Source organism: Simochromis diagramma, unplaced genomic scaffold, assembly GCF_900408965.1.
Source record: "Simochromis diagramma unplaced genomic scaffold, fSimDia1.1 OVJJ01000412.1, whole genome shotgun sequence".
Classification (NCBI taxonomy): domain Eukaryota; kingdom Metazoa; phylum Chordata; class Actinopteri; order Cichliformes; family Cichlidae; genus Simochromis; species Simochromis diagramma.
The window spans coordinates 72,463-84,590 of NW_024387238.1; the positions used below are offsets into that span (position 1 = coordinate 72,463).

Here is a 12,128-nt window from a genome sequence, read left to right on the forward strand (position 1 = left end):
GAGGCTTCTTCACTTCTAAAAGCAAATGGTGGAGAGTCCCGAGTGTTTAACCTTAGTGGGAGATTGTCCCTTATACACCCATTTTTAATCATGTGTGTCATCACATGAGCCAATGTGTGAAAAAAGATGTGCGTCATTATGGACCTAAACGTTTTTGGACTAACTCACTGTATGTTTGTCTGCTCAGACTTTCCGAGTGGAAAATCCGAGCTGAGGGGGCATTCAATGAAAAAACATCTGACATCTGGGAACTCAGAATTTACATTTTTTTTGACTTATTCAGAGATTACCACTGGAGATTTTGGGTGAGATCAGGGTGAGAGCTTGCCTCACCCTATCATGTGACATATTATGGTCACCTGAGGAAAGAAGGTAGGTGACTGACAGCTGATGCCATAATCCACCACTTCTGGTCAATGATCGTCATTCACAGTGGGCATAGACGGCCTCTTTCACTCCTCTTTCTAACCGTCAGTCTTGTCTGTTCAAAATGTGAACACTGGCACCTTCAAATGAGCGATATTTCATATGATATTGAAAGCAGATAAAACCAAATTAAATATTTTAAGATCATTGTCTGTGCATAATCCTGGAGAGTGAGTGAGTGTGGTGGCCAGAAACTGAGAACAATACATTTTGAGAAGACAACATTCATGTATCGCACAATAAATGTCTGTGGATTTTCAGAAACATTGGTTGATAAGATGACTCAAGATAAAATATTCCAACATTATGATGATCCACAGGACACTGTACACATCACATAAAAGTCTCTGAGAATAAAACAGAATTATGAACTGGTAAAATATGTCACCTGACCTGAAACAACAGAAGGTAAGAAGCAAACACAAGAAGCAAGCCTGCATGTTTGCAGTGGACAGGAAATGTGAACACGTCACACAACTGCTGTGGTCAAAGCTACAGGAGCTGTTTGAGGTTTGTATAAAAGGAAAGGAAGCACAGAGAGGCCACAGTCAGAAGAAACACTCTGGTCTTATCTGTATTAAATGCAGCTTCTCTTTTTATTATTGATGTAAAGTCAAAGTGTTTGAGATCAGCTGAGGATCAGAGTGCAGCAGGGCTGGATGTGAGGATGGGGCACTCTTTGCTCTGCATGACGGGGTTATTGTGTAAGTACATTTGTGACATTGTTTGAATGGCACTGATTAATGAAAGTGTTTCTCATGTGTGAGAATTAGAGTGTATCACTGGTTTGAAGTGTTTATGTGAGAGTTTGAACAAAGCATATTTGTGATGTTTATGAAAGTTACAGACAAATGTTGGCTGGTTCCTTGGTTCAGTTTAGTCTGAGTATCGTGTTGGATACATCGCTGCTTCTTGCACTTGACTCATTGTTGTGTACAAGTTCATATATTAATAGTGTTTTACAAATATATACAATTTTATAGGGTACTAAAAATGTTATAATAGTTTTTTATGTTTCAAACTTGTTACTAAATTAATACAAATACTAAATGTGCACAGAAAGATTGTGATGAGCAGTAACTGTGTCGTGTGAAAATTAATCTTTAAAAACACTTTTGTTCATTTTGACTTTGATTTTCTGTCAGTTTGATCCTGATGATGTTTAATCTTTACTTTAGTGCTCGGTTCTCTCTTCTACGTTAATGCTGAAGGTGAGAAATGTTTCTTATTCTTTTCTTCACATTTATAAAATATGTATAATTTTGCTCCGATATTTCATATTTCATGCACCATTTGAAATCACATCCTGTCTCTCTGTTGCATTGTTTTATTTAAGGCACAAAATCAGTATATTAACAATGAAGTAAGTCAGATACTGTAATCACAATTTTCCTGGTTGCGATTTTGAATCAATAACATCATCATCATCAACAACAACAACAATAATAATAATAACAATAACAATAATAATAACAATAACAATAATAAAAAGTTAGAGGTTTAGGATTTTGCTGAAGAGGTGAGTTTCGAGAAGTTTTTTAAGGTTTCCAGTTACAGGGAATTACAGATCTCATATGGAAGAGAGTTCCCAAAGGTGGGGGGCGCTGCACTGAAGACTCTGTCCCAAAGGCATTGAGGTTTGTGTGAGGGACAGAGAGCAGACTCTTGGCTTAGGACCATAGCATCCAAGATTGTGTAGTTGCAGCAGGTCAGAGATACTAAGGTGCCAGGGCATTGAGGGATTTGTAAGTAAGCTCAGAACCTTGGGGCACACAGTGGTTAACTGGAGCAGAGGTGGAGCTGAAGTCTCCCATGGTGACAAAGACAAACTGTGTTCTGTTGGAGAGGTTTGACTGAAAGCAAGAGAGCACGGTACCAGTGAGAAGATGATGATTGATTACGCAGGAAGGAAGGATGGTGTGAGGGCTGCAGAGAGGTCCAGGAGGATGAGGATAAGAACAGTCTCAGTGCTGTGTCGTGTTCTGAAGCCAGATTGGAAGAGTTCATAGAGCTCATGGTATGACATGTGTTGATGTGGTGGCCACTGCTCTTTCCAAGGATACACAGGCATGGGTACACCTGCACAGGAACACAACAGGGTCAGTCATAGAATAAAGTGATGTAATCATCATTCAGGAAACTGCTGAGTTTATAAATTCAGAAAAAAAAAGATTCTCCAAACAGACGAGGAGATTGATTTAGAAACCAGCGTTTATACCAGCTGTAAATGTGCACAGTTCACTGAATGATGTAAGCTCAGTAAATCTTCTTGATGCTATCTTCAGTTCATGCGTAGACACATTTGTGTATTTGAGGATGACTTTACTTGTTTCAAGAATTTTACATTTGAATATCTGCAGCCACTTCTCGTGTTATTTGTGCTCCTTTCCCTGATACAGAAAATATTCAATCATGTGTTTTCAGCTGTGAAGTGTTCAGGATAAGACATAAAAGGCAACTACAGGGGATTATCATGTTTAAATACAGGCAAGTGTCTCGATTAGCTGAGACACTGTTCAGTAACTGAATCCTCATAATATTAATAATTTATTTATTTAATAAATCCTCAAGAACTCATGAAAACTGTGGTCATAAATGTAAAGATGAAAATGCAAAAATAACGGCTCAACGTAAATAAAATAAAACTTCCTGTTACAATTTAAAAGTGGACAGCTCACACGGACAATTACAAACTCTGACTTTGTGTGTTTATGTGTTGATCTCAGCCTCACAGATCTGTGCAGTCACTCTGTTGTTTTATTCAGAATATTTATATGGTTTAATTTGTTTCATGAAAACACATCTTATTATTTTCAAGTCCAAACATCACCAGGATGCAGTAAATCTTTTGACTCTTAACAGCAGCAATAAAAATCAGGACATCTTCAAAATGACTTTATGCTTCCATCAATCTCTAACTTGATGTTTTTATGTGAACAGTTCCCAATAAGCCCACCGTGATCCTCGAACCACCCTTGACTCAGATATACAGCAGTGAGACAGTCACTGTCAGATGTGAGATTCAGGAAAGTGATGGAAGCCATTCAGTGTTTATAATGTCATCAGCCAAGTTAGAACCACCGTCAACATCTGAATACAGAATCAGCAGAGCTACAGAGTCTCACAGTGGAGAATACAGATGCTGCACTTTTACATTGTGCGGTGACATCATCACACTGACTGTATCATGTAAGTTGGACACATTTCATTCAGTAATATTGTTCTCTGTTTTATCTGTTTTATCTTAGTAGCAAAATCAGTGAGAAACAGTTTTAAATGTGGTGATAAAAAAACACAATAATCACCAGAGTGAAAAAACTTTGTAACATAAATATTAAACACGGATGTAATGAACTCAGTGTCTTCAATATCTGCATGTGTGTGGTTTCCACCACTGCAGCTCTGAATTATGACACAATTACTTTATTTGTTTGTTTTTAAAATTTATTTTAAGCTGAACAAACATGATCAATAAATACAGAATGAGCAGAGCAGCTGTCTGAAAATACAGATGCTGAAAAAAGAAAAGGCTGATCATCAACAGAGAAGAGTTCTGTTATCACATCACAGCCCTGGTTGGGGTCGGGGATAGCATACAGTATGAAAAACATCTGTGTAAATTATGAATGATAAATGCTGCTGACTGTGCACTGGTTATGTATCTTTTACATGTGATCATGATCCTTAAAACAAGTCGGATATTTAACAAAAAGGCAGATTAACAAAAAATCTTGATGCTAAGAGCATCCACGATCAACTGGCCTCAGATCAGCTAACAGTTATCTCTGCATTCAGGAGTACAGTTTGGTGGCAGAGCGTAAAAACAGTCTCACCTGATTCTTGATTCACTCTGATTTTCATCATGTTATATACATCCAGTGTTAGTTCCTGGCTCTCTAGCTGGCTAACAGTTAGCTGAGATACCTGTGCTGTCCTCATGTGTGCTGCTGCCAGTTGTTGATTCTCATCAAATTTGATTTGAAGACAGTTGTTTCCTTCCATCCATCCATTTTCTTAACACACAGTTGTGAGCTCTTAAGCACTTACTGAATTCAACATATTACAAACTTCTTTATTTTTCTTGAATTTTTACTTTTTCTTTTAAAACTTAATTCACTATAAAGACATTATTCCTGAAGCAAGTGACAATCTGATGCTTTCTCTTTTCCTGTAACCTGTACAGCAAGTAAACCCAGAGCCATACTGACAGCGCAAAGTTCAGTCATACCAGCAGGGGGCAGCGTGACACTGAGCTGCTCTGTGGAGGGCTCTGCTGGCTGGAAGTTTGACTGGTTCAGACGTGATTCAGAGTTTTCTGGAGGTCAGAAAATAGGAGCTGGAACATCAGAGCACACGATCAGTATTTCAGAAGGAGGCATCTATTACTGCAGAGGAGGGAGAGGAGATCCAGTTTTCTCCACAGAGGACAGTGCTGCAGTTACAATTCAGAAACAAGGTGAGGGTGAAATTTTGTTGTGAAATAAAACAAATTCATGTTTAAATTAAAGTAAGACTTGATATATTTAAATTTATTTTTGGTCCCACATGATTTGTTTCTGTTTAATGTTTATTTGTGTTTGTTGAACAGTTTGGGCTGCTGTGAAACTGCAGCACAGCTGGTCTCAGATATTCACTGGTGAGACAATCACTCTCAGATGTGAGATTCAGGGAGGTGAAGGAAAGGTGTGGAAATATGAATGGACAGCACCCAACACAAACAGCCCTCCAACATCCAGTGAATACAGGATCAGCAGAGTTTCAGTGTCCCACAGTGGAGACTACAGATGTCAGGGTAGCAGTGACTATCTCTTAACAGGATGGAGTGATGCCTTCAGACTGACAGTTTCATGTAAGTTGGACCATGATTCATGCTGACATTTCATGTTTTAATGTTTACATCTGTCTTTGTCACGATGAGTTGTGTGGCTGGACCCAAGTGCAGGACTCGGAGACAAAACATTAACTTAAATGGCAGCTTTATTTGCTGGTGCGACAAAACTGGGAATACATAAACAAAAAATGCCAAGGAACTAAAGAGCTAGGAATACTAGCGATAGAAATCAAAACCAAGAGAATCAAAACACATCATGAAATCAAGGATAATTAATACAAACAGGAAAACACTGAGTCCACATACTCAGGACCGTGACAGTCTTAACAGGAAAACTCCAACAATGATCCAGCTGTCTGCAGGCAGCTCAGGACAACAGTTTTTCTCACTGTGCAAACAGAAAGGAGAGACACCATGGAGGCTCTTAAAGTATCAGCAGTTTAACCATCATGTTGTGTTCCGGTCAAATGTTACCGAATTGAAAGTTTTATCGCTGGGAAATTTATTTAATTTGAGCAGATTGACCTAAAATTCCATAACTTTGTCCACAAAGAGGATTTCAGCAGACACTAAAAATCTGCATTACATGTGTTCCTGGTCAAAAATGTTCAATCATTAGAAATGGATGGAGGACACAACAAGACAATGCATATATATATATATATACACACACACACACACACACACACACCTGTCCCCACCTGAAATTCAAGATGGGCTTTCAGCCGAAAATCTCATCAGGATGATTACAGGACCTACAAAATGTTCTGTATCCTTGAGGACATCAAATCTCCCTTTGAATGGTTTCTAACTGTCTATCAAAACCAAAGAGGTAAACTTGAGCAACTTGGAGAGGAAACAGATTTACAAAGCTAGTTGGAAGGGGGTAACCCAGAAAGACACTAAAGCACTGTAACGTTGGGTTGTGTTTAGTGGTTGAGAGGAGGCGGCAAAAACACTTAGCAGGAGAGTCAAAAGAATACACACTCACACTGGCGTTGGGAATTCCACAGCATGTTCTTTAATAACCCTTCTCTTCGTCAACCATATAAGCCCGGTTGAACGGCTGCAGCTTAACAAACATAGCGTGCAGTGTTCATACAACCCATAACGTTGCAAACAAAGGTGTCTGGAGAGGTAAAACATAAAATCCGTCCCTCCTCATGCACTAGCGTGCAAGCACATGTCCACACAATCACAGAGAGCAGTGGCGCATACTGATGACAACATTAACCCTCGACTTGGGTTGTCTTAAAGAGACACCACACCATTGTGACTGTTACAGCATATATGGGTCTTTTGATTTTGAGTGATGTGTACAGATCCAGAAATTAATTTACCAGCAGTTTATGAGATGCAGAGTAGTGAGACAATTTTTCAGGCCATCATGTCACCAGAGAAGTTTTACATGTTGTTGCGGGTGATTAACTTTGACAACAGTGATACAAGACCACGGCGTTGTTGACAAGACAAATCTGCAGTTGTCATGGTCCTGGGCCATGTGGGCCCAGTATTCTTAGTTTCTTGTATTTTTGTATTTCGTTCCTTAATTTAGGCCATGTTTCCTAAGTTTTCCTGTTGTGTTGTTCCTTATTTGACTTCCCCTTGTGACTTTTATCCCCTGTGTGCCCCTCTATGTATCTGTGAGCCCTCATCTCCCCTCCTTGTTTCATTCCATGTTTCCCCAGCCCACTATGCCCGCGCTCTCTCTCTCCTCCTGTTTGCACCTGTGTACTTCCTGTTTTACTCTGACAGTCTCCCGTCAGTGTTGTTTACTCCTGCCATGTCTTGTTATGTTTATCTGTGTCAGCTGTGTTCCCATGTGTGGCCACTTCCCCTGATCATCCCTCTTGTGTATTTAGTCTCTGTGTTTCATGTAGTCTGTGTTGCGTCGTCTGTGTTACCACCCCCTGTGTTTCGTATCTCCAGCCATAACTTTTCCTTAGTTTATGTCCAGTTTAGGTTTCTGTTTGAACTATTACTCTTATGCTGCCCTCACTCTGTTTTGTTCCTTTCATCGGCCAGAATAAAAGGCTCGCTTTTGTTTAACTCCACTCCTGCATCCTCGCTTGTGTTCGCTCCTGGGTCCACCACACACATTTCCGCACGGTCTGCCTCCGCAGACCATGACAGCAGTGATCAGAAAGGTTTGGGACAAGTGTGGAGCAGCAGCCACTCATCCATATCCCAAGTCTAAACGTGACAGTGGATGTGCGTCCGGTTGCTTTAGGGGATGCTGCCCTTTCAAACAGTATATGCCAAACAAGCTTCTAAATATGGCATAAAGATTTGGGCAACATGTGATGCCAGGACAAGTTGTACCTGGAACATGCAGGTTTATACTGGGAAACCTGCAGACGGTGTTGCTGAAAAGAACCAAGTGAAGTATGTGGATCTGAAGATGATTGGAGGTCTCAGTGACATAAGTTGATAATTTCTTCATCTCCTACGCTCTTGGTCAGGAGCTGTGTCAGAAGCAAGTTTAACTTTGGGATCGTTTCCTCTACAAACAAATGATGTTTTTCACAACTCAAAGGTGCATAAAGAGGAACGTACAGAGATGACAGTTTGATAAGAGAATCATAAATCAGTGAAATATTTAGTTTGTTAAATAGTCCAATGTGTCACATGCAGGGAAACTAATTTCTTTTTGTGTTTGTAGATAAATTACTCTGTGAATGTTTAAAGTGTGATCTGTACTGTAAGAAACGTATTCGTGGTGACGATTTAATGTTTTACCTATTTTGTTTCTTCAGCAGCAAGTAAACCCAGAGCCACACTGACAGCACAAAGTTCAGTCATACCAGCAGGGGGCAGTGTGACACTGAGCTGCTCTGTGGAGGGCTCTGCTGGCTGGAAGTTTGACTGGTTCAGACGTGATTCAGTCTCTTCTAAAGCTCAGCTCATGAGAGGAAATGAAGCAAACAGAGTTATTAGTGTCTCACAAGGAGGTCTGTACCACTGCAGAGGAGGGAGAGGAGATCCAGTTTACTACACAGAGGACAGCAGTGACGTCACAATTCAGGAAACACGTGAGTTTACTTTTTTTTTTTTTTTTTTTTATTTCTGCCAAGCTGAGAGATCATAATGTGATCTTTGATAACAGCTTTATCTCACACCTGTGAGTTTTTTTAACCTTGAGATGAGGCAAACTCTGAGTTTTCTGTTCATTAAGATTATTTGTGAAGGTGGGAAATGGAAAAATAGATTTATTCAGTCTTATTTTTGATCTTTATATTTCTATTTGTCTCTAAGTGAAATCGAATTCTAACAGCACATTTGTTATTATTATTGTATGATTCAGTAAAAGCACTAGATGTTACAATCCCTGACAATGCATTTCTTTAAATGGAGAAAATCTTGGGGGATGGCTGTTATGAGGAAAAGCAGCCCAGAAACTTTACCAGTAGCACACATCGTTGTATGCCTCAACCTTCGGTCTTTTGCCCAGGCTAACCTGACATTTTTCCTTGATTAGGTTTAGGGATTAGAGATCTGATCTGATTTTAAAATTTGGGACACATCGTCAGTAGTGGACCTTGGATTCATCGGGTGTTTCGGCCATTATCACTAGACACCCTCATCCAAGGAGGCTCTTCCAGCGTTGATCAGGCCCTGGATTGTGTCAGTGGTTTATGTCAAAATTGTAATTTCTCTTCTTCTTTCTGCTGTTTAGTTTTCTACAGTTTATTTTATTCTATCTACTCACTGCAACTGAGAAATACTTACCTCTTTAGCATTTATGGAGCCTCATTTCTTCAAAGGGACAGAAAAGGTGATAGAGAGAAGTAAGACAAGTAAGATAAGATAGGAGAGAGCAGAGAGGAGAACTGGAAGGGGGGGCGCCCGATCTGGCTTCCCACACCTCCCTACCGGATCGGGCTGTACGCTCGACCTCCCCACTGCCTCCCAGAAAAGGCAAGGCAAATTTATTTGTATAGCACAATTCAACAACAAGGTGATTCAAAGTGCTTTACAGAGACATTAGAAACAAAAACAAATAAAAAGCATGATTTAAAATTGATTAAAACAAGCAAACAAACAAACTAACTAAACACACACATTTCACACCTGTTCGCGCGATCTGAACCCTTATCGTAAGGGGAGCTACCAGTCCTTCTGTGGACGAGCTACTTTCTATTTTAAATTCAGGGAATTTAAAATACTCTCTAGACCCAGTCTAGACCCAGCTGGGGAGCTACCCAGAGCTCTAAACCCACTTAACAAACAAACAAACAAAACAGTATATAAAATCAAAACAGATAAAATCAGAAATGGATAAGATCAGTAGTTAGTGTAAGTTTTGAAATTAAAGCTTAAAAGTGTGGATTTGGTGCTTTATTCAAATGCAGCTGAGAATAGGTGAGTCTTCAACCTGGATTTAAATAAACTGAGTGTTTCAGCTGATCTGAGGCTTTCTGGGAGTTTGTTCCAGATATAAGGAGCATAAAAGCTGAATGCAGCTTCTCCGTGTCTGGTTCTGACTCTGGGAACTGATAAAAGACCGTATCCAGATGACCTGAGGGATCTGGAAGGTTCATACTGGGTCAGGAGGTCACTGATGTATTTTGGTCCTAAACCATTCAGAGCTTTATAGGCCAGCATCAGAACTTTAAAGTCTATCCTCTGACGGACAGGCAGCCAGTGTAAAGACCTCAGAGCTGGACTGATGTGGTCCACTTTTTTGGTCTTAGTGAGGACTCGAGCAGCAGAGTTCTGAATGAGCTGTAGTTGTCTGACTGATTTTTTTTTTTTTTAGGTAGACCTGTAAAGATGCTGTTACAGTAATCAAGCCTACTAAAGATGAATGCATGGACTAGTTTTTCCAGGTCCTGTTGAGACATCAGACCTTTCATCCTTGAAATATTCTTGAGGTGATAGTAAGCTGATTTTGTTATTGTCTTAATGTGTTTTTCTAAGTTTAGGTCTGCATCCATCACTACACCCAAATTTCTCGCCTGGTTTGTGGTTTTTAGATGTATAGATTGAAGTTCTCTGGTGACCTGTAATCGTTTTTCTTTGGTGCCAAAGACTATTACTTCGGTTTTGTTTAGTTGGAGAAAATTGTGGCACAACCAGTCATTAATTTCCTCAATGCATTTACCAAGAGCCTGTACAGGGCCTCGGTCTCCTGGTGACATTGTGATATATATTTGTGTGTCATCTGCATAGCTGTGATAGTTTATTTTGTTGTTCTTTATAATCTGTGCCAGTGGGAGCATGTAAATGTTAAACAGAGGGGGTCCCAAGATGGAACCTTGGGGAACTCCACATGTGATACTTGTCTGCTCGGATGTGAAGTTACCTATTGATACAAAGTATTTCCTGTTTTCTAAGTATGTTTTGAACCAGTTTAGTACAGTTCCTGAAAGACCTGCCCAGTTCTCCAGTCGTTTGAGTAATATGTTGTGGTCAACTGTAACAAATGCTGCACTGAGATCCAGTAAAACTAGGACTGACATTTTTCCACTGTCTGTGTTCAGACATATGTCATTAAACACTTTTGTCAGAGCGGTTTCAGTGCTGTGGTTCTGTCTAAAACCTGACTGGAAGGCATCGTAGCAGTTATTCTGTTTTAAGAAGTAATTGAGCTGTTGAGAAACTGCTTTTTCAATGATCTTACTTAAAAATGGGAGATTTGAGATCGGCCTGTAGTTTTTCATTTGTGTCTTGTCAAGATTGTCCTTTTTCAGTATAGGTTTGATTACAGCAGTTTTTAGTGGTTCTGGAAACACACCTGACATTAAGGAAAAGTTGACGATCTGTAACAGGTCTGACTCTAAAGTCTTTGAGACCTTTTTGAAAAAACTTGTTGGCAGGACATCTAAACAGCAAGAAGAGTTGTTCAGTTGACCTAAGATGTCCTCCAGGTCTTTGCTGTTAATCGGGTGAAACTGTTTGATGGTGTTTAAACAGTTTTTCGGTGGACACAGTACATATCCTGGATCTGCTGTTGATGTACCAACTGCTTGTCTAATCTTTTGGATTTTGTCTGTGAAGAATTTGGCAAAGTCATTGCAGGCCATGGTTGAATGAAGTTCAGCTGCCACTGGCACAGGAGGGTTTGTTAGCCTGTCAACTGTAGAAAATAAGACCCGAGCATTATGGCTGTTTTTAGTGATGATGTCAGAGAAGTAGGACCTCCTTGCACTCCTAAGTTGTAAATTATAATTGTGAAGTTTCTCTTTATAGATGTCATAATGAACCTGGAGGTTTGTTTTTCTCCATCTGCGCTCAGCTTTCCTACACTCTCTTTTTTTCATTTTTCACTAGTGTGGAGTTTCTCCATGGAGACTTTTTCCTTCCAGAGATAACCTTCACCTTAATGGGGGCAATAGTATCCATTACATTTAACATTTTTGCATTAAAGCTATTGACGAGCTCATTGACTGACCCTCTGGACAGGTCAGGTGTTAATGGGAAGACCTGGTTAAAGATCTCACTACTGTCTTCAGTTATACACAGTTTTGTGATCACTGCTGTTGATATATTTGTGTGGGCTGAGATTTTACTTTCAAAGAAAACACAGTAATGATCAGACAGGCCCACATCAGACACAGTAATGTTTGAAATGCTCAGGCTCTTGGAGATCAGTAGGTCAAGAGTGTGTCCTCTATTATGTGTGGCCTCTGTTACATGCTGAGTCAGCCCAAAGTTGCCCAGAGTGTTACTCAGGTCTTTAGTCCCTTTGTCCTGAGGGTTGTCCACATGGATGTTAAAATCCCCAACAATAATTACACAGTCGAAATCAACACAGATCACAGACAGCAGTTCACTGAGGTCATTAAAAAAGTCTGTGCAGTATTTGGGAGGCCTGTAAACATTAAGAAACACAACTTTGGATGGGGCCTTCAGCTGTAAAGCCACATAT

The 12,128-nt window shown here is 39.9% G+C and overlaps 1 long non-coding RNA gene across 1 annotated transcript; it reads left to right on the forward strand.

The window, feature by feature from the left end:
- The first annotated feature begins 849 nt into the window (after positions 1-849).
- On the forward strand, positions 850-3,609 carry LOC120747001. Its single transcript, XR_005699014.1, has 3 exons — positions 850-1,130; positions 1,605-1,637; positions 3,367-3,609. It is a non-coding gene; the product is annotated as an uncharacterized LOC120747001 (long non-coding RNA).
- Positions 3,610-12,128: the final 8,519 nt, after the last annotated feature.